The sequence below is a fragment of the Capsicum annuum genome, chromosome 2, assembly GCF_002878395.1.
Source record: "Capsicum annuum cultivar UCD-10X-F1 chromosome 2, UCD10Xv1.1, whole genome shotgun sequence".
Lineage (NCBI taxonomy): Eukaryota > Viridiplantae > Streptophyta > Magnoliopsida > Solanales > Solanaceae > Capsicum > Capsicum annuum.
Window position 1 is genome coordinate 4,972,028 of NC_061112.1, and position 23,454 is coordinate 4,995,481.

The window sequence follows — 23,454 nt, forward strand, 5'->3', positions numbered from 1 at the left end:
CCCTTACAACAACCACAGTGCGACAAACCATAAAATTTATAAGGAAAATGGGATGATGTGGAATAGGGACCATTAGCCTAAGATTGGTCACCTTATGCCCTAGAAGAATTTACCAATTTGAAAATACCTATTTTCTAATAAAATTTAGGTAAGGAACACAAGATATAAAATAGGAGTTAGGACTCATCCAACTTTTCTTTCTTGGACCTTTTACCGCTATACCGTTGGCCTCCTCTTTGTTTAGAAAATTGGCACCCCCTTACGTTGCCCATTTACTAGCCTTACCTCATTCTTCTCTATACCAATAGGACATGATTGGCATGATAGAGTTGTCACTATTTAGGTCAATAGATTATTACGATGATGAAACTCAGCATTAGTAACCTCTCTTTGAGGTTACCGAGTATGAGTATTACCTTTCTAGATAGGGTCAGTGGAGACCAGTGGGACTCCACAGGGAAAACAAAAAGTTGCAACCCTTGGCTGGGTCTGTACCTCTTGAGTTGAACTAGATCTATCCATGTTGTTCTCAATTGGGACAGGCAAATTTCCAAGAATCTTTAGATCATTGAGAGGACATAATCCAAAAAGTGAACCAAGGAAGATTCAGAGAAGAGTTCAAGACCTTAGACTCCATAGACCAAAAGTAGAATAACCAAGAAAGTGAAACATTCTTAAATGCCTTGTAGCCTTCTGATTATAAGTGTGGTGCACGACACACAAATAAGTAAGACTCAACACGACTTTGTAGACATCCCATCACACCAAAACCTAAAGATATGATACCAACTTAAAACTACCCAAACCAGGGCCTTATCATAATGGCCAATCCCAAGAACAACCCAGAACAAGAACCGCCCACATAACCTAACCCAACCACTAAACGCATACCTTGAGTCAGCTAAAGTCCAAACATATAACAAGATAGCATATCCAATTATGTGGTAACTCTAGGATAAGTCTATATCTGAGACCAACCCAACCAAGTCCAACCACCCAATAACCACCCAATATAATGTTAGAACCCATAAACAAAAACCAATTATAATAATATAATGCATGTATATATATATATATATATATGAAATATAACCAATCTATACCCAAGTCCATAGTTTTCCATACAAAGCCTCTAGACCAACCAAAAAGTATTTAGTTGAGACATTTCCGCGACCATAGCTAAAAACCAAAGTCTATGAAAGACAAAAGATATGTAAAGTAAACCATGACATAAAATAGATGCCTTCTGAACTATGGGACCTCACCACTTCAATCCAACATCAACTGTCCCTAAATCCGATCACTAAGAAGGAGAAGTAAAATAGTTGGACCCTGCATAGCATGGGTATACAGCTATCCGAACATGGGTTAGTGGGTGAACACTAGCATGAACTTAGGATAAGGATAACACAATGCCATTTATAAAACCATCCATAAATGCATACAACCATATAAATATATGTATATATATGCCGGGAAAGGGAACCGGGTTTAGCATGCCATTAAAAACTTTACCTAGCCTGTGTAGTTTTGCCATCCTAAACAAACACAAGCTATATGGGCTTAGATCCCCCTACCAAAAGGGCCCCAGTACGTGAAGCTACACGACCAAGGAATAAAAACCTGGGATGACTAGTACATCCCCAAAATATAAAGTGTGACATCATGTACACAGTCACCAAGACCGAACCTCACATTGGCAAATATGCGTTTCCAGTTTTGGTCCTTCCAGGACCTCCAACTTCTACATCTTTATTACACACCCTCCCATTATTTCCCAATTAAAACCATTACTAAGCAACCAACAAATCCATTAACAATTTATTAACCAAGGTCAATAGTAGTTGTACCGTCATATCGACTATACTCTTAAGTTTTGTCCATAGCCAACCATATATACATTTAAGGGATTCCATGTACCCTTCATTAACCATATTAAACCACTTGGGGGATTTTTATGTACCCCACAATTATAACCAATTTCATATACACCAAGGCTTTACCATTTAATCCTTCTAAACCATGTACACCATTTATACCATTTCAAACCATTCCAAATCATTTATGACCATTTCAAACATTTAAAGCATTTATATCATTTAAACCAATTAAACAATGCAAAACCATCTCAATCTATTTTGGGTTCCATTACCAAACCAAACCATGCAAGAGTTCCAATAAAAGTTCAATAATAAAGTAAAAACATTCTTTTAGGCATTTTATCAAACATGTTGAGGGCATACCTTTAACAAGATCAAAACCAAATAATAAACCACCATAATTAGTGTTACTCAATACCCAATTGTTAAACCATAACCAACAAGTACCAACATATGCAAACCATTACCAAAAATATGTAAAAATATAGTTTAAACCAATACCAAACCATATGCATCAAGACCCTCAACATTTATTTTGAAAACCGCCATTCATGATTCATAAATCAATGTTTAGAAAACAATACACATGCCTTTATTTAGGACTAACAATGATTGAAGGAGTACATGCCTTATACAAGAAGATTTCGAAGAGAAAATTGACTCTTGAGCCCTTTGAGGAACACTTGAAGAAACCCTAGCCTCTAATCTTAAAGAGTAAGTTTGAGAGAGTATTTGAGTGTTTCCATCCTTTAATAAGTTTTATAAGAGGCCAAAAAGGTTTATATAACATGATAACATAAGGGCTTTGAAGTAGAAAATGTCTGGACTATCCTTGACTTAAAATTAAAAACAAGCCACGTCTAGGGGTACAACTCACCTATACTATTCGTATCCTAGGGTACGAGTGTTACCTTAACTGTACCAAAGACTTTTCCAAGACCCTACCTACTGGATTCTATATGACTCATACCTCCCTAATTCATACCCAGGGTTACAAGTGGTACACCAAATTGTACCCACCAATTGTACCTTGGGCAGATTCCACAAGACAACCTAAACAACCACCATACAACTTGCCTTGCACCACTCGTATGTTCCTATATGACTCGTAATAAGATGATTCATATCTTAGGCAGTAGCTACCCCAAACACACTGCCTAGTGTACGAGTAAACAACCAAGCCATCCCACAAGTTGTATTCAAGGGTACGATTAGAACCCTTGAGTCATACCAAGTCCAATAAATCCTAAACCAAGGGAATTTAGCAAATTTCCAAGACTTGGGGTATTTCAGTTTGGTAATAGAACTATAAATCATTTAATTAATTTGAAATGGTTAAATAGAATGGTTTGGTGGTTATGGTTATGGTTAATTGAACTTATTATGGGGTACAATGGAATCCTCTAAGTAAATATATTAATGAACAAATTGTGGGGTATAATAGATTCCCCCAAGCAAACATAAGGGAACACTTGTGGGGTACATAGGACTCCCCCAACTTAACTTGGTAAATGGTTATACAGGAATCCCTTTACCTTAAAAGGTTTGGATAAGAGCAATACTTATAAGTTGTAGTCGATATAAAGATACCACTACTAATAGACTTGTTTAATAATAAATGGGATATGGATTGGTTGTTTAGAAATGGTTTTAATTGGGCAATAACGGTGGAGTGTTATAGCTAACTATGAAGGTTCGAGTTTAATGAATGAACACTGGAAACTCATGTTTGCCGACATGAGGGGTTGGTCATGGAAACCATATATGACACTATGAGGTACCATGGAATCCTCTAAGTACACTGTATATATGTAGCATGGAGAGCTAACGGTACTTAGGAATACTCTTATGGTATCTCCATTTCATGTAGATACACACATCAAGTTCATTCAGGGGGTTACACTGGACCCATATAGCTCATGAAAAGTTAAGGACGATTAAGCTACACATACCCAGGTTAATGATTTTAAATGCATACTAAACTTGGTTCCCTTTCCCAGTATAGTTATATATATGTGTGTGTGTATGTATATGTATATATGTGTATGGTTTGTATGCATATGGTTGGTTTACTTAGTTTCACTGAATGGAAATATTTTATCTTTATCCTAATTTCATACTAGCGTTCACCCACTAACCTATCTTTAGACAGCTATATCCCCATGCGATGCAGGAACCAGCCATTCTACTCCTTCTGTATAGTGATCAAATTTTAGAATCAGGTTTTGAATTGAAGTGGTGAGCTTTTATCTTTCTGGAAGGCTCCATCTCATGTTATGGACCTTTTTATATACTTAGGTAATTTTATGGATATTGGTTTTAGCTATGGTTGGGGGTATGTCCCAACCGGATATTGGTTTTATTTTAGTTAGAGGCTTTTGTGGAACTACTATAGGTTGGTATGGACGAAATCGGTATTGATGTCAGCCTTAGTATTGGCATTGGTATTGGGGTTGACATCGATTGACTGTATTGATTGGTTATTCCATCCTCTTTTATTTTAGGATTATATACTTATTATAGAAATCATATGATTATGGTTTTAGATTATGGTTTGGTTGGTATTGGCTACCAATTGGGTATCGTGTGGTTGGACTCGTTTGGGTGGTCACGGGTATGGACCTTTCCTGGAGTCTTAGATTATGTAATAATGTTATCTTGTTATATATTCAGAATTCATCTGACTCATGATATGCATTGTTTGGTTGGGTTGGGTAATGGGGGTGGTCTCCAGTCCCGACCAGACTTGGGATGCCCATCACGACAAGGCCCTGGTACGGGTCATGTCAACTATTTTCCCTCTTATGCATTAGACTAGTCTTTATGTTGTATTCAGAGATGGGTTGTACCTGTATATTCATTTTGAACTTTTTTTGTAATCTTATTATTAGCTTTTTATCATAATTGGTCCACATTTTCCCTTTATTTCTCTTGCTAGTCTGTTATTTGTAGTTCCAGACTACGAGTTAGCTTACCGACTGGTGGGTTATAGTAGGTGCCATCATGACTTGAGAGACTTAGTTGTGCTATGTAAATTCTATGACTTTTTTTCGATCCTTTTTGTTGAGTAATTTTTTCTTTCCATATGAGTGTTGAAGATATTATATCCTTCTGAATTTCTTATACTTAGTTACAAGATTTTGGAGGATCTTGCTTCGCTCCTTTCTCATTTTTCCTTTGATACTTTGATCATTCATAACACTAATGGTTAAGTGTCATTATTAAAATCATTTTGAAGGGTAACACATGTGTTCCATGGAAGTCACACAATAAATTCAGATTTTTTTGATTTGGATTAGTTCTAATAGGTTTGGTCATCTCACATACTTTCTTTTCCTTGTCATCAACATCAATCTGACCAAGTAAATATTGAAGATTCATTTTAATAACCTTGACATCACGATGTTAATCAATCTTGAAGTGATAATCCTACTCCATCTATTTAGAAAACCTCTACTATTTTAATTATGATTATTATGTTTGTTCAATGTCAATCTGTATTGTCCCTCAAGTTATTTTCTTATTTTCCATGTATTTTTAATGTTTTATGTCTTCCCAGAGCAGCTACATATCATTTATGACTTGTCGAAACTGTCGATTTAGTTTTCAGATAGTTTATTTAGGTTTTAGGCTCATTTTTCAATTTTGGAGCTTTTGCCATTAAGATAATAGTCTTGGAACAAAACACAGTAAATGGCCTTAGATGAGAATTATGGCAGTGCTAGCAGGATAGGAACAATTCTTTTAGGCTATGAGGACCTTTGGTCTGGGTCCCAAGGCTTTCAGACTCATTTTGTGCTATTAGGTAGAATTTTGTTAAAATAGAACTAGGTATGGGACCCATATTTAATCAAAATAAGCTTGGATTAAAGTTTGGATGGTTCTGTTGAGTCTGGAATTTCAAATTTGGTATGGTAGCATAGTTTACTTGCGCGGACAAGGTTTCAGACAAATCTCGAGCATCAGATCGGAGTCCATTGGGACTTAGGAAAATTGTTGGTTTTTCAGCAACTGGTATATCCACCTTTTATTCTTCGCATTCGCGAGGTACAGGTTGCATTTACAAAAGGGAAAGTTTTTTACCTTCACAATCGCAAGTCTCACCTCACGCATTTCCAATGTGGGTCAACCCCAACTCAGTCAACTGTATTCTTCACATCGTAACTCGTTGCCCGTATTCACAATGGTATTAATCTCCAGTTGTATTAATGACCAATTGGTTGCATTCACGATGGGTATTGTTCTTGGTCGTTGTGTTTATAGCCCTTGGCCTCCACGTTCGCGAAGGCCAATCCCCGATAGTATAAACCTCTTCTTCCCAATTTTTTCACCTTTTTCTAGCCATTTTTTACAACTTTTAGCCTAGGAGCTCAAGAATTAGTGAGGAATCATAAATTGGAGTTGGTGATGTGTAATGGATGTTGAGATGATCATTTCTCATTAGTTTCTTCATAAGTTTTTAGCTTAAATCCTCCATTTAATTCTTGTTTCTCTTTTATTTTAGCCATCTCTTGGGCTTATTGGGGCCCCAATTTGTACTCAATTTTTTAGCATACATTCCTTGCCCTTTGAGGGATCATATGGTGGATTTGGTTTTGGGATTCCGTAATGGGTCCCATGAATCTATTTTTGACCCAATTTTAGGATCTAAGTTTTATATTGGAATATAAATATTATTTTACTCGTAATAATGTGTAGGTTATTATTTTTATGGCATGGCAATATTTTAGAATCATGGAGCAAAGACGAGTGATTCGTGGGTGATTTAAGAGTTGTAGTCGGCAATAAGGTGGGCTTTGGTATACTTATCTCTAGGAGATTGTTGTATATTTTGCATGTTTGGTAGGGATTATAGGATTCTGTTTATACCAAGATATATCATACATTGACCTAATTAGGGGATCTAAAATAGAAATGTGACCCTAACCTTCACCTAGAATACCTGTTAAGGCTATAGTATCCTATTACATCTGATGATAGGTTTGATTAATAATATATTTGCATAAGAAATCCTTTAGCATAAGACTTATCATATTACTTAGTGAATGGGGCAATATTTCTCAATTAGGCTCTTTAGCAACTATATGCCCTTGTTTACCTTAGTTCCCCATTCATGGTATTAATATTATGTTAACTATATATGTTGTGCTCGAGGACTTGGTTACGATACAATTTCGATACCAAGTTAGTGTTCTATCTTTGGAAAGAACGTGATTAGGGTTATGATATATAGGCGCTTATGATTATATTGTTTGGATACTGGTGATGAAATGCATACATTTAGACGCGCTTACACCTATTTAGTCGTACAATTCTGGTTTAAACTTTGGTTTACTACTATTTTCTAAAAATTAATTTATTTTCACTTTTTCTAACTTTAAAATTAATTTTTTGAAAATAAAAGTCATATCATCCTTATTATAGAATTGTGACTTTTAAAACTAAAAGTATTACTTTAGAAATTAGATCAGAGTTAATTTTGGTCCATTCTTGATCCCCTCATTTTACTACTGCTTATTCACTTTAGTCAAGGTATATTTCGACCCTTTCTACATTATTTCACTGTTTTAGTACCGTAGATGATCTTGGACAATGGATTTATAGATATTCACTCATTCAATTTTGGTTCGAGTCTGGAATTCTTTATGATACTAAATATGTCTCTCCAGTACTGGGTGGAGTAGATTAATTATGATGGTTATTGAAAGTCCTGGTTCAGGAGAAATAGTGTATACAGATATCCCGAGTTCCCTATGGTCCCCTTCATTCGTGAGACACAGTGTCATAGAAGAATGTTTGCCTTAGGTCATACTTTTGCGAGCTACTGAGCTAGAGAAGTTGTATACACTTGGTACTTTATGGGACGGGATTGGTTGATGGTATTAGATTACACTTGTATTTATTCATTCATATTCATCGCCTATCACTAGTATAATTGTTTGGTGCTTATATCTATCAATCTTATGGGGGTTGTATAAGTATAAGCTATAGTTACTATTTGTTGAGTGCTTTCTTGAACCTTCCAGGCTTATGAGGGCCTGGAGAGGTTAGTATTTATTCGAACTAGTTGGTTACTTTTTTATTGGTTATTATGGTTAGTTCGTGGTAGGATGATTATGGACTGGTATTCGAGATTCTTGGTATGCTTCTGATTTTCCTTTTCCCACTATGGTAAAATGTATTATTATTAGATTACCTCATGATTCGTCACACAGCCTTCAGTATGATAGCGTTAGCTCTCTTACATGGTTGTGATCCTCGAGATGTTAGGTTGGTTCCCTTCTTTTATTATCTATGAGTTTAGTCCTATATATGTATATGTATATATATGGTATTATCATAAATCCCTCTCTATCCTAATTTATTCATATTGTATATGTATCTTTTGGCTTTGTATTACTGCTATATCTCCTTCTTTCCCTCTTCATTTGTATACTGGCTAGTGATATATAGTATTATACTTTAGTTCCAAAATACTGTTAGAAATAGGATACTTTATCCCTATTTTCTCCATTAGCATTATTATGTTTAGTTCCTTAGATAGTTGCTTGTAGTTTATATTCCTACTTTACATGTTAGTTATGCTTACATTATCTTTGGAGATCAGTCGATTGATGCCTATTGAATATCACATGTTTTGGACACATACTACACTTTTGCAGCCTATAGATCATACTATGAGTTCTCATTGTTGAAGTGTAAATCATGCGGAGCAGCCATGGATTGGAGATTTTGAGGTAAGCTCCTGACATTCGGAGTATTCCTGTGCTTTCTCTTATTGTTAGATAGATCTTTATTTTGTATTCGAAGATATCTTTGTATATATATTTATTTTGTATTTCGTTGTACTCCTATAGTATTAGCTCTTGTATTGACTTCACCAGGTTTTGGGAATTCATCTTTATATTAGTCTTTTTATTATATTCCTTTCTATTTTTTTCCTTATTTCTCTTGATAATCCACTACTTGCAGTTTTGGACTACAGATTGGCTTACCTACTGGTGGTTATAGTAGATATCATCACGACCTGAGAAATTGGATCATGATACAATGTCTTCTATGTTTGATTGTATTGGTTGGTGTGTCCCCTTTCTATTCGGTCACAAGATCTCTCCGATGACACATACGATTGATATCTTTCTTTCACTAATGTTGCTTCATAATCAACATTTCTTTTTGAGTGACTTTGTCCAATTGATACAAAAGATGTTGGCCGACCTAGTTGGTCATCTTCAACATAATTTTTGGTTTCATACTTATTGTAAAAATCTATCCTATTGTTTATGAGAACTCCAACAAATTCACTTTCAACTTTAATTGTGCATTCAAAATTCTTGGATTGAATCCTTTAGTAAAAGCATCAGTTGCCCATGTGCTCGAGAACTGGAGGTAACAACATCTTTTTATTTCGGAAATGAATTGTAAACTCTTACAATAATTTTGAATCGCCTTGAGCAATTTTCAAAATATTTGCTTTCTTCACCTGTACTTTCTTTGCTCCAGTGAGTGATTTTACAAAGTCATCTATAAGCATTTCAAAATAGTCAATAGAGTTCTTTTGTAATAAAGAATACCACATCATTGATCCTTTTGATAAAGTTTCACTGAATTTCTTTAACAATATTGATTCAATTTTGCCCGACTTTATATTATTATCATTCACCATGTGTGTATACGTTGTCACATTCTCTTAAAGACATGTTATTTCATATTTTGAGATATTCAACATTTTGAATCTCTTGGGTATCACCTTTGGAGATGAACTTGGTGGGAATGGAAATTGGACGTATCTTTTTTAGTTTGGGCCATTTCAAAATCAGTGGAGCTCCGAGAACTTGATCTATCAAAGTGTTGAAGTCTTTTTCATTATGATCCATCCATCTAGTAAAATTTTGAAGGCACTTTTCTCCATGATCCTCTATTCTAGTATTGTTGCAGAACTCTCATGGAAAATTCTAAGTTAGGTACGACCTACTCTTTCTTTGAAATTTTTTTTTGTTTTGTTTTCCAACATTGTAAAGTTTCTTGATAAATCATATCAGACAACCCTAATAGTGTCATGCTCCTAGAATGGTAGGAACAGACAAAAATCGTATGAGCATTATTTTACAAATATTCTATGACCTATACGGAGTTATAGAGCAATAAACAAGCGAAAGATCTATTGCAAGTTGCATCACATACTATAGAGTTATCCAGATAAAAATTATACAACATAACACGGTATAATGTCTAGGAAGCCTTTAAAGAGTTTACAATACTATGTTTCTAATAACTAGTCGAGATAGGCCCCGATGTACCCAATTAGTAATCTGTACATGTAGTCAAAAGTACTAGATGTAATTTGACTCTAGGTAGAGATGGAGCTCACCAACACACCAGTTAAGAAGGGCAAGGAATCTTGCATGGATGTTTGCTTACCTATAGACCTAATCTTGTATTTATAAAAATGTGGCGCCCCCAATATAGGGATGTTAGTATATATACAACATGTACTAGTATATAAAGCAGACATAATAACATATGGACATATAAGAATGCTCAATGAATCAAGTAACAAAATGAGCAACTGTACATAACTGAATATTAAAAACTCTTATTTGAAAAGTATAGCTTATAAGCATATAAGTGACAGATATTTAATATAAAATGATAGCCTGTGCATTTTCTTTATTAACTTATTATATGACGCCATATGAATAATTCATCGTTATAAAGAGCCAAGTGATTTGCCTAGGTGATTTTCTTTGCCTACTTATACTACAAATAATCATGACTGCTTATTAAAGGCAATTTATGTTAAATATATAACATATGTTGCCCAATTACTCATTGCTGTAATTTTATAGTATAATGTAATTGTAGTCTGATACATGGTACGCCTTAATGGTTTCACTATGAGATTCTGCCCGCAGATCATATATGCCATAGATTGACTCGAGTCAGAAAAATCAGTACATGACATTCTAGCTGACTCCAAATACAATTGATGCCACAAGGACGGGTATGCCATAATTTTTAAGCTCGCTATATTGGTCTAATCTCAATTTTGTGCACAAAATCGCGTCGCACATGTGTATCAATCCAAACTTTTGAATACCCTTCCATTGTTAATTTTTATCAAGTAGTGCTTTATAGGCATATAAAAATATATTATAGTAAACATTGGTTAGTCATTCAAGTAGTGCTTTCCATATACAACTAATTTCTTTAATGGTATCGAGCAATTTAAACCTAGTTCTTTATATCATCATATAACTATATTTCTATTTCTATGTGATTCAATATATCAGTGCGAGTATATCATGGCCATTTATTCGATATATATCATGTGATAGATATACTATATGAATTCTAAAAAATTCTAATAAACACTAATACAATCATGTATGACTCTATAGATATTTGACTCAACAAGAACGATATGAATACTGTGACTCCAATAAATAGACGCATAAAACATGGAGACAATTTCAAATAAAAAGGGCATGTGGATCTTGTGGCCAGGTTAGGCATATAGTCAGATGTTAAGATAAATTGAAACTGATAACTTTGTTCACTTATATCAAGTAGATTATATCAACTTTTTTAGGAGAAACAAGTGACTATGGGTCGTGCCTTAACGGCGAAGGAGGGTTTAACTTTACAAGTCTTTGGTTCTTTTCTGGCTATTGAGAGAAGCACGAGTCTCGGCCAACTCGATATATGTAATCTTTACACAACTCCTAGGAGCTCCCACCCTCACCCCTACCCCATTTGGTGGCAAGTAATCCAACACCATCGACTACATAAACAATAAATATATATCATCAATAACACATAAATTCATATATCAAGCCAATACTCCTTACATATGCTCAAAATAACCAAATTCCTTACCAGTTCTTTTAGAGTGAATCCTTTATCTAACAACGTATATACTTTAATATCAAATCTAGCAATTCATCGGAATTTTTTTTAAAATAATCCACTTTTATCAATAATTCTTTCTTTGATCCTTTTTCAAGAACCCTACTTATAGACCCATTTCAAGGACTAGAACAAATATTCAAATTAAATATCCCTAAGTACTTTTTCATAATCATAGTTAAAGGTAGGATAAAGAATTTACCTTTTGGAGTTCAAATCTCAACTCTAAATTTTTAAATCAATTCTTGAAATTTCTTCAAAGTTGTCACAAGTATTCTTTAACTGTATGATCCTCAGAGGTATGAATATAATCTCCTCTTTACTTCTTCACTTTTTTCCTTATGATGCTTATAGAAATAGAGTACTAGTACTGTCGACTCTTGCTTCTCAAGATAAGAACATTTGCCCTTTCTCTCTATTTTTCTTTTTAATTGAAGTACTAGAACTGTTGAGTTTGTTTTCCCCCAAACCATAAATCCTTTACTTTGATTCACCTAACTCTTAGCATATTCTAGGAACAACCAAATTGGCCCCACTTTCCACATTGTGGCCCCACTTTTCATATATGACACGCCTTGAGAAAAAAAAATTTAGGACATAAATTGTATGTTACTTTCCACTATTACCTTTTTAATTGTTCTTAAATTACTCTCCTAGAAAATGTGAAGTACTTAAGATCCTCATTAAACAAAAGGGTAAAATTGAAAGACATTTCCAACATTCTTCTTGAACAATGAATAATTCATTTATTTTGAAAATTGAAAAATTGCTCAATTACTCTAATCTACAACTATATATACGCACTATAATTTTCTTCAATATGTGCATCACGTAACTTTTTATAAATTCATGAGTTGTACTCGTCTAGAGTATTAAACTTAGATTCAAAAATTTTGAACTGCTATAATAGTGTTTTGATCATCATTGTAATCATCATTCATAGTGAGTTCCTTTCTGGAACGGTGAAATCTAAGTGGTGAAGTCATCTGCTCATTTGCGACACAAAATTCTCCAGTTACTAGATAAACTTCTTGATTTGATGGGATTACTTAGGATTATGTTATTGTCAACATTGATCAATCTACCATGTTTTTCAGTGTCATCTATTGATTCGATTGATTCCTTAATGAAAAAATGCTAGCAACGGATAGACAAAACCAACACAATACCACTATTATCCTTATCCTATGGTGGACTTCAAATAATTCACCCTTAAAAATGTATAGTTGAATTTGTAATGTGGTTTAAAATATATGTGATGAATTGATGATAAAACAATGTAATGAAATAACAAGGAGAAATACAGTAATAAATCAAAATTCAATATAAGTAAAAATAATATAAGTTAATGTAGTTTGTTTGGCCTGAATTTGGAGTTGTCCTTGATGAATACGATTCCACTATAGCTTCAAGATTGAAGAACAATACATGACTTGATTAAAAAAACAGAAATAAGAATGCTACTATTTTGCTTAATAGTGTGTGATAATTGTTAAACTTGGAATTGGATGTCCTTCAACATGAGGGTCAAATTCCTTTATTAAGGGAGAATCCTCAGGATTTAATAATCGAGAATCATCTCTCTAAATTTATATTAAATGAGAAATAAATGATATTTAATTATAATAGAGTAATGATTGACATTATCTTTGAAATGAATCTGTAAGAGATGATCTCATCTGTTTGATTTAACTCCATGTGTCAATGCTACATCTCTGTCTGGCCTTATCCCTTTGAGGTGTAACATTGTCAGTTAACAAGTCCCTAATTTAATTACTTTTTCTCTCTCTAGAAGGAAGACTCCCTTCTACCAATGACCACACCACCGTCTCTGTACACTAACACCCCAGACCTGACGCCGCCAGATCCACTGGAACCATCGGACAAAAGAACCATCATAGACGAGGACGCACCGGATAAGACATACTTTAAAGAGATCTTACTGGAAAAGAGTACCGATCTAAATATTACATACCACCAGTGTCCCGGAAAAGCCATCGAAGGTATCGAAACAAGTCTAGATGAGATTCAACTCTCCCATGAGGAAATCCAACGCATCCACGAACCATGGAAACAATCCCTGATAATCAACCTTTTTGGGAAAAAGCTATCTCATCAATACCTCAAAAAAATATTAACTAAATTATGGAAGCCAACGTAGCCCCTAATCCTCATAGATCTGGGGTGCGACTTCTACACGGTTAAATTCACGCATGAAGAGAATACAAGCAAAGTTCTACACCAGGGTCCGTGGTTTGTGGCCAAAAAATTCCTAACAATATGATAATGGATACCTAGTTTGTCCCAAATGAATTCACACTCACTCACACAGCAATTTGGGTTAGATTAAAACAATTGCCAACTTAGCATTATGACAGATCGATACTGGAAAAAGTTAGGCAGAAATTGGGTAAGCTTTTGAAAATAGACGTTTGCACATTGGCAACCCTAAGGGGCTGGTATGCACGGATATGCATTGAGATTTCTTGGAATTTATCGGTCTTAACCACTGTCACTATCGACTCATATAAACAAAATATGATCTACGAAAGAGAGGGGATCATGTGCACGGGGTGTGGGCGAATTGGTCATGTTAATAGGAACTGTATTCACTAGAAAGTGCCCTCTACCAGCAGCCACCCAACGCCGGAACCTAGACCCAAGGAATAATGGACAACAGTCTCATTCTCGGGAAGGAAAACAAATTCCAAATGCACTCAGAAGCTAGCCTCCATACACTTAAAGGAGTACAATGCATAAACAGGTAAGTTTTCCTCTCCCTCTACATTCTCCTCACCTAATACGAATGCCAGAATGCGCTCAGGAATCTCCCCCTATCCCATGGTTCTCAACCCGCTAACATTGGGATGAAGAATAGTAAGTGAAAGCAAGCTGTTGGGCAAAGCTTGATATGGACTCCCCCAACCCCTAAGTAGGCCAACCCAATCACATACAAAACTCTATGGGCCATACTCTACAAGGCCAGCGCCAACCTAGCCAGGCCTAACAACTCATGGGTAACTTCTCTCAAGCCTAAGCCCAAAATGCATTAACTACAACACTGTTGATGATCTAATACCAAATCCACAGGAAAATCAGCAGTTAAATATTAATAAGACCCAAGGAATTAATGGGATTGGCCAAATAGCCACCAAGGTCATACGTGCTATAGGAAATAGAGACACCATAGAGATATTTGTCTCTCACTCTCTCCTCTCCATCCCCTATGCCACCTTCATCCCCTCTGGCAGTGAATATCTTCAGAAATCTGTAGCTCACCTAGAACTCCCATCTCAGATAGAGGGTAATCATTACACTACCAGTGGATAAATGACACTCATCATCATGTAAAGTAACTCTCTCTCTCCAACAACAAACCCTCAATCTCATAATCTTTGTCTCAGCACCACCATCTCCAAATCATATACCAACGTCATAGTTAGAGCTACTCCTACAGGACACAGCAATTATCCTGAACATAAAACTTGGAAACCAACCCCTAGTGGTGGTTCTGTAGGACCCAGCTTACATAGCTTAAGTCCTCAAAGATGCTCTCAACCATTCTCTAAAAAGGCTAGGGATCCAGGTCTGGTTATAAACTCTACTACAACCAGACATGATATCAACCTTCCACCGAATTCCATCTCAGGAGCTAAACTCAATTATAAACCGGGTGCTTTATAAGTTCCCATTCTTTCCAGTAAATGCTCCTAAAATAAAAATTCCCCAACCATTCTTTATCCGGTGGTCAGCCCAGGGAAACCAATCCCGACACCACCAGTAAGGGAAAAACCCAGAAGAATCAGGAAACTCAATCCTTGAGTTGGTGGAGACTCTAAAGAAATCCAATGCAGAACTGGAAACTATATTAGCTACCTTTGGAGAAAAAAAAAGAGACCTTCATTTTGGAGAAAATGATAATGCTAGAATTCAAAGAGCCTTCTAGTAAAGATATTATAGCTTATTGTCCAACAATGATTAGAATATGCACATTGAATCTGAGGAATCAGATGGACCACATTCCATCAACAATAGCCCTAAACCCCCTGGGTTTGACCAACGATTCCATCTTGAGGGCAACAGTCCAGAATTCGACCCCTCAAAATAGCCAACACCATCCCTAATGAACTTCGTCATATAGAATGTAAGAAGGTTAAATAGTTCTACCTTCAGGAGATAATATGATACCATGCTTAAAATGCATAAGCCTGCCATGCTAGTTCTCTTGGAAACTAGGATGGCTGAGCATCACAGACTCACCAAATCTTTCAACTTTGATTCCCAAATCCAATCTTCTGCTAATGGACAGTCAGGGGTTATTGTCATTATGTGGAAGAAAAGCATCCTGAAATTGGAAAATATTTCCATAACACACCGAGGCATACATGTCATGGTCAAGGTACTCTCTGACCCTATTTATTGGCTTTTCTCTGTTGTTTATGCTAGTCCTAATTTTGCTACTAGGACTACCCTTTAGGATAACCTTACCTCTATCTCCCAGACTTATAAAAGGGAATGGCTCATTAGAGGAGACTTCAATGAAGTCCTATAAGCTAGAGACAAATTAGGATGTAACCAAATAAGTAATAAAAGAACTGGCCTTTTTAGGAATTGCATGAACCAGTGCAACATGATTGATCTAGTGTACAGGGGATATAGATACACTTGGACCAATATTTACCAAAAGAAACAGAACCTCATCCTAGAAAAACTAGACAGATGTATGGCTAATACTCTTTGGATTAAGACATACCCTAAGGATGTTGTCACTCACCTCCCTAGAACCAAGTCTGACCATTGCCACATCAAAGTCCAGCTTAAGAAGCCTTTATCCATAAACAACAGACCCTTTAGACTAGATTATATGTGGTGCAGTCACCCATCTTTTAGAAACCTTCTCCACTACTCCTTTGACCTCCTACCCCCAATTCTTTGCTTTAAGCAATTGAAAATTTCCAAAAGGATACCTTCTCTTGGAATAAACAAACCTTTGAAAACATCTTTCATAAGCTCAAAAGAGTCTTAGCTAGGCTAGATGGTATCCAAAAAGATGATGCTTATAATACCAGCTTTTTTCTCCAAAATCTAGAATCCCAACTCCTTATGGAGTATGACACTCTCCTAAAATGTGAAAAGAAATTCTGGAGAACTAAATCCAAAATTAGTTGGCTCAATGAAGGAGATGCTAACACTAAATTCTTTCATGCCTCCACCTTGAACAGAAAAAATAAAAAAGAACAAAATCATTGGCCTCAAAGATGAGGCAGGAAACTATATCCAGGACTATTATGAGACTCAGGCTCTTATCTCCCTCTTCTTATCTAGCATATACTCTACTGACCATGTCAGCTCCCCCTTCAATTCTTAATGCCCTCAAGACTTTCAAACCCCATAAAGCCCCTGGACCTAATGGTATCCACCCCTTCTTATACCAAAAATATTGGAATATTATTGGAGAGAAGACCATGGCTTTTGTAGATAGGTTTTTACTAATGAGAATAAGCCTGAGCAAGCTAACTCCACTCTTCTGTGCCTTATTTCAAAACCAACAATTCTGTCATTGCCAAAGATTACAAACCCATTGCTCTCTGTAACACAGTCTACAAACTAGTTGCTAAGATCAAAGTCAACAGGATCAAGCATATTCTTCCCTCTATCATTGGACCCACTCAAGCAAGCTTTCTATCTAATAGGAGGGCTACTGACAACTCCATTATTATGCAAGAATTCATCTCCCACTTCAATAAAATAAAAGGGAAATCCCCTAACATGATCCTAAAAATTAACCTAGAAAAGGCTTTTGATAGGCTAGAATAGTCCTACATCGAGGACACCCTTCTCTACTTTAATGTCCCGACTAGTCTTACCGGGATTATCATGTCCTGTATAGTAGCTCTTTCATCTCTATTCTTATAAATGAAGGGAAAACGGAACCCTTCAAACCATCAAAGAGAGTAAGACAAGGAGATCCTATCTCCTCTTACCTTTTCATCCTCTACATGGAAAGGCTTTCCAGGGACATTGACATTACAGTATCCTCCAAACTCTGGAATCACATCAAGCTTACCAATAGAGGGCCCTATATTTCTCACCTATTCTTTACTGATGAACTTACCCTTTTCTCCAGAGCCAATAAGGAAAACTACCAAACCATTCAAAAGATCATCAATGCCTTCAGTGTTGTCTCTAGGCAAAAAAAAAAAAAATTTAGCAAATCCAAAGCTATCTTCTCCAGAAACTGTTCCACCAACCAGGCAAAAGAATGCTCTGACATCCTCAACATTCAAAAAAGCTCCAGCTTTGAAAAGTACCTTGGTTTTCCCATCTTTCACAAAAAACCCTTAGCAACTGACCTCCAATTCATAATTGATAATATGAACAACGGGCTAAGTGGTTGGAAGACTGACTTCCTAACCCAATCTGGCAGAACTATTCTTGCTAAGCCTACTATAGGTAGTATCCTCTCTCACATTATGTAATACATAAGGCTCTCTATGAAAACCACTAAAATAATCAATAGAATCCAAAGGAACTTTGTGTGGGGCACCATGGCTGACAAGAAAAAGATTCACCTATTAGGGTGGGATACCTTAACTAGAAGCAATAAGATGGGAGGCTAGGTCTTCAGCGAAGTGAAATAAAAAATAGAGCCCTTCATGCTAGTCTAGCTTGGAGATTTCATAGCAATCCCCAATCCCTTTGGGGGAGAATTCTCTTAAGTAAATAAAAGAGTCCTAACAGAAACAACTTGGGTGCTAAAGTCATCTCCAGGACCTGGCAATATGGTAAGAAAGACTGGAAGGATAGTATTGTTGGGCACAAATGGATTCCTCACAAGGGGAACAAAATAAGTTCTATGAGGATGGCTGGATCCCAAACAACCCCTCAGTTAAATATATGTTCCTTGGACCTACCAGGAGAGATGAAGATCATCTTACCTTAGTTGACCTTTACTCCACTGGAATATGGCAAATCCATAATCTCTCATTTGTCATTCCCCCAAGATATCAAATATATTATCCATAGCACCCGCATCCCTCACCATAGCAACCTAGATGATAAACTCATACGGGGGCTTACGATTAATGGTGTCTTCACAACCATACTGCTTATAAAATCATTAACAATTTGATCCACCCCTAGGTTACTAATAATGAAAACTTCAGGGACATCTAGAAGGCCCAATGCCCTAACAAGCTGAAAAACTTCATTTGGTTATTAACCCACAAGAAACTTCCCACCAATCAACACTTAAAAATAATTGGCCTTGACATCAACCCAAACTTCCACTTTTGTGAATCCCAAGAAGAAGATATCGACCATATTTTCTTTTATTACCCTAACGCCACTAGATTCTGGAATGATATAGCCAACCAAAGTCTACTAATATGTCCATTGACATAAGTTCTCTAAATTCCAACAACTGGAGATAACTTTAGGCCACTCTAAAAGGCAAGTCTTTCAACAGATAGATTAATTGGGGCGTTATTATCCTCTTCTACCTTTGGGGAATATGGCTCGATAGAAACAACAACATGTTCAACAAAAAAAAAGCCATAGACCCAAAATCAATCCTCTCTAATACAATTGAGTATAAACTTATTATAGGGAACCACCAGGAAAAACACATAAACTAAACCATCCAAATCTGTTGGACCCCTCCTCCTCCAGGGTTTTATAAGCTCAATACCGATGCCTCAGTTAAGCAAAACCATGGCATGTAGAGCCTAGGAGGAGTTATCAGGGATTATAGAGGGGATTGGTTTGTTGGATTCATGGACTGCATCCATGACACCACTCCAACTACAGCTGAGTTACACGCTCTAAGAAAAGGTCTCTTTCTAGCCAAACATCTTGGCATTAGACACATTACCATAGAAATGGACTCCCTTAAGTCCATTAAAACACTCACTAACGAGCACCTACCCCTTAATAATATGATCAATGATTGCAGGTCATTACTAGAGATGGTGGAAGCAGCTCTACCAGTGCATGTGTATAGGAAAGGGAACAAGGCAGCTGATCTACTAGCTAAGGAATGAGGGAAAATATCGACTGGAGGGAGCACTAATATTTTGTTAGTTCCTCCTATGTTTGTATCAGCATCCATTGATGCAGACAAACTAGGAACTAAGTATTGTAAGAAAATATCAACTTGTAATATTAGTACCAATGGTCTAACTTTGGGACAAACTACTTTTGATGGCTATCTGAGCAATGTTGTAACTTAACACTTTCTCTTTCTATTAATCTATACTCCCGTTAACAAAAAAAAAATGTAGTCAGTTTCCTTGTAACTTAACTGCAGCATAGTTGTCCTTCCACATGTCTTCAGCTAATTAGTCCATGTGTCTGGTCTATTTTTGTTATGTGTGTGTGTGTGTGTGCTACTTTATGTAGTTATTTAATAGGCAAAATAGCTTGGTGGATCCTTATACTTGTCTGAGTTTGTAAAGTGAATGTCTCTACTTAGACTTTTGTCATCTGAACCTCTCAACTCAATAAAACTCAATATTTTAACTCCTATTTTGGTGTGTGTAGCACAAATACTGTCGCGTCAGCTTTCATGTCAGCTCCACATCATTTTAAATGTTGCATTAAGTTTCACGTCATTTTTAAAATGTCACATAAGAAATTAAATATTAAAAAAATAATTAAATAAACAACTTTTACAAATTATAGAAAATTTTTAATTTCATTCCAAATAGTTTAAATTCCTCTCCAATTAATCTAAATTTTCAACTATAAATTTCAATACACAAACACGATAAAATTTTTAGTTTTTAATTTCGAATATTAACTCACAAAAACTCATTTATTGTTCTTCAAATTTGAACTTCAAGCAATGCATGGAGCTTATTAATTTTTAAATATCTACTATCACTCACTTTCGATTCAAGTTTAAATTTTAACCTTAAAAAAACATGAAAAACTTTGAATTGAGAAATTAATTTAGAAAAACAAAAAAAAAATCTCAAACAAAGGGGAAGAAAATTTGAATTCGCTCGTCATTTTTAAATACCACATAAATAATTAAATATTAAAATAAATTAATTAAATTAATAATTTTTACAAATTGTAGAAAAAATTCAATAATCATATTTTTTATGTTTGCTCACAAATTAAATATCAAATTCATTTCAAATAATTGAAATTCCTCTCAAATTAATTTAAAATTTTAACTGTAAATTCACATATACAAACATAATGAATTTTCAATTTTCAAATTCAAATATCTTTAACAATTTGTAAAAGTTGTGAAATTAATCCTAAAAAAATAAGAAAGTGAATTTAGAAAAAAAAGTGAAATGGTGGGGGCCGGGGGAAAGGGGCTGGTTCTTTGTTTGTAGAGCAGCCTTGATGCTGCAATGGTGTAGAGGAGGACGATTGGGGAGTTTATTTATTTTTTGGAGGGGGAGGGGAAGGGGGGAGGGGTGTCTAATGGTGATGGGGATGGCAGCCTTGGGCTGCAGTGGTGGTGGTGGTGGTGGTGGTGGGCTCTAATGGCGTTAGTCATGGCAGCTTTGGGGCTGCATTATTGGGGGGGAGAGACGGGTGGCTTTTCTTCTCTTTTTAATTTTTTTTAATTATTTTAATAAAAAATTGACCAAAAAGGTCCCTCACTTGCACCCATGCGTGTGCACTCACGCGCTTCATCCTACTCAGCTAATTTTGTGCCACATAAGCTTGGTCAATGGTCAGAGTGGTTTAAAATATTGTGTTTTAATGAGTTCAAGGGTTCAGATGACAAAAGACTAAATAGAGACGTTCACTTTACAAACTCAGACAAGTACAAAGGTCCACCGAGCTATTTAGCCTATTTAATATTAAGGGAAGTTTGAAAAAAACAATAAACTCTATAAATTTATTAAAATAGATAAGTAAATTAAAACATCAATTTTTAATACAGGAAATAAAGTACAATGAAATGGAGGAAGTATGAGCTTAGTAGTGTAGATTTTGAGACGCCTGCAATCCAATAAGTGACAACGCAATAGTAAGGCCATCTATTTCAGCTAGTGTTTGGCCATAAATTTTTAAATATTTTTGGCAAGTCATTTTTTGGTTAAGATATGGGTGAAGTTTAACCATGTGTTTTGTCCATAATATTTAGGAAACATATTTTACCTTTAAATGTTCCTAAGAAATAAAATTTGGCCCCAATACTAATTTTTTTTAGTATTTGAAAATTTGAATTATTTGTCAAAAATATTTATTAAAGAATGACAAATTATTTGGCCAAACACTATTTATCAAGTTTTTTTTCAAAAAATTAATTGAAAAATCTATGGCCAAATAGGTTCTTAGTCTATGCCGACTCCGGCTCGCTTCCTAAGCTATGATGTAGATTTCGAGATGCAACATTCGAAAGATAGAAGAACTGAATTCATTCATTTTATTTTTCCATTATTGACTTGGCACACATCTTAAGAAATAATAAATAATATGGGTAATTTTACTATATCTCTCTTTGAATATAATGAATTTAGTGTTTTGTGAAATATACTGAGTTATAAATAATATTCAATGGCAAGGGTAAAATAGATACGAAATGAAAAATTATCTATTGATTTTACAAACTGGACAAATCTATTGAACATCTATTTTTAATACTCTCTTAATTCCTAAACAAGTGCTCCTTTAAGCTTGGATACACCCTTCAGTAATCTACGGATTCCTACAAAATTAAAGATAATTTTATCAATTTACTCTTAGTTAAATTTTATCTCTTTTCAAGTTGACAGTGATTACTATATTTAAACTCAAAAGTATATTAGAAAGATTATTATCAAAGTATTCTTGAAGAGTTAAATATATATTTACTCCCTCTGTTTACTTTTACTTGTCATTAGTTTCCTAATTAAATTTCTACTTTTACTTGTCATTTTTGACATATCAAGAAAAGATAAGTTTTTTTTCTATTTTATCCTTAGCATTAACTATTTTTATTTAAATTAATTTCAAGAAATAATGTAAACATCATTTAATAGGAATACTATGGTAAAATAACCATGTTATTAATTATTTTTCTTAATAGGTGTATCATCTCAATTTGTGACGAGTAAAATTGAATGGAGGGAGTATTTAGGAACAAAATTAAAACTCAAAAGGTGCACTTATAAAGAAAATAAAAGGAGTACATTGGACAAGTAAATATGAATGAAAATGCAAAAAAATATCAGAAAATTACATAGGATGACACCCATAGTGGTTGATTTTGAATTTTTATCCCCCATATGAAAAGTTTTTAACTACTAACCTTCCTTCCTTTGTATGTATAGAAAAAGACATTTTTCCCCTCTACATCTCAAATGTTTTTAAATTTTTCATGGTAATTTATCTCTCAACTTCTATTTTATTTTACTTTTTTGTTTTTTCTTAATTTTGATTTATTTTTTTCCTGTTTTGATTCTTTTGTCTCAATCTTTATTTTTTTCTCTTATTTCTTTTTTTTCTCAAACATTATCTAATTCTTTATCTTTTTTAAAAAAAAAATTATTTGTCTCAACCTTTATTTTTCTTTTCTTTTTTGCTTTTATCATTCGTCATTTTCCTTTTTTTTTATTTTTCTCAAAATTTATTTTTAATTTTTTTCTTCCCATTTTTTCTAAATCTTTATTTTTTTTTATTTTTCTCCTCTTTTTTAACCCTTATATTTTTCTTC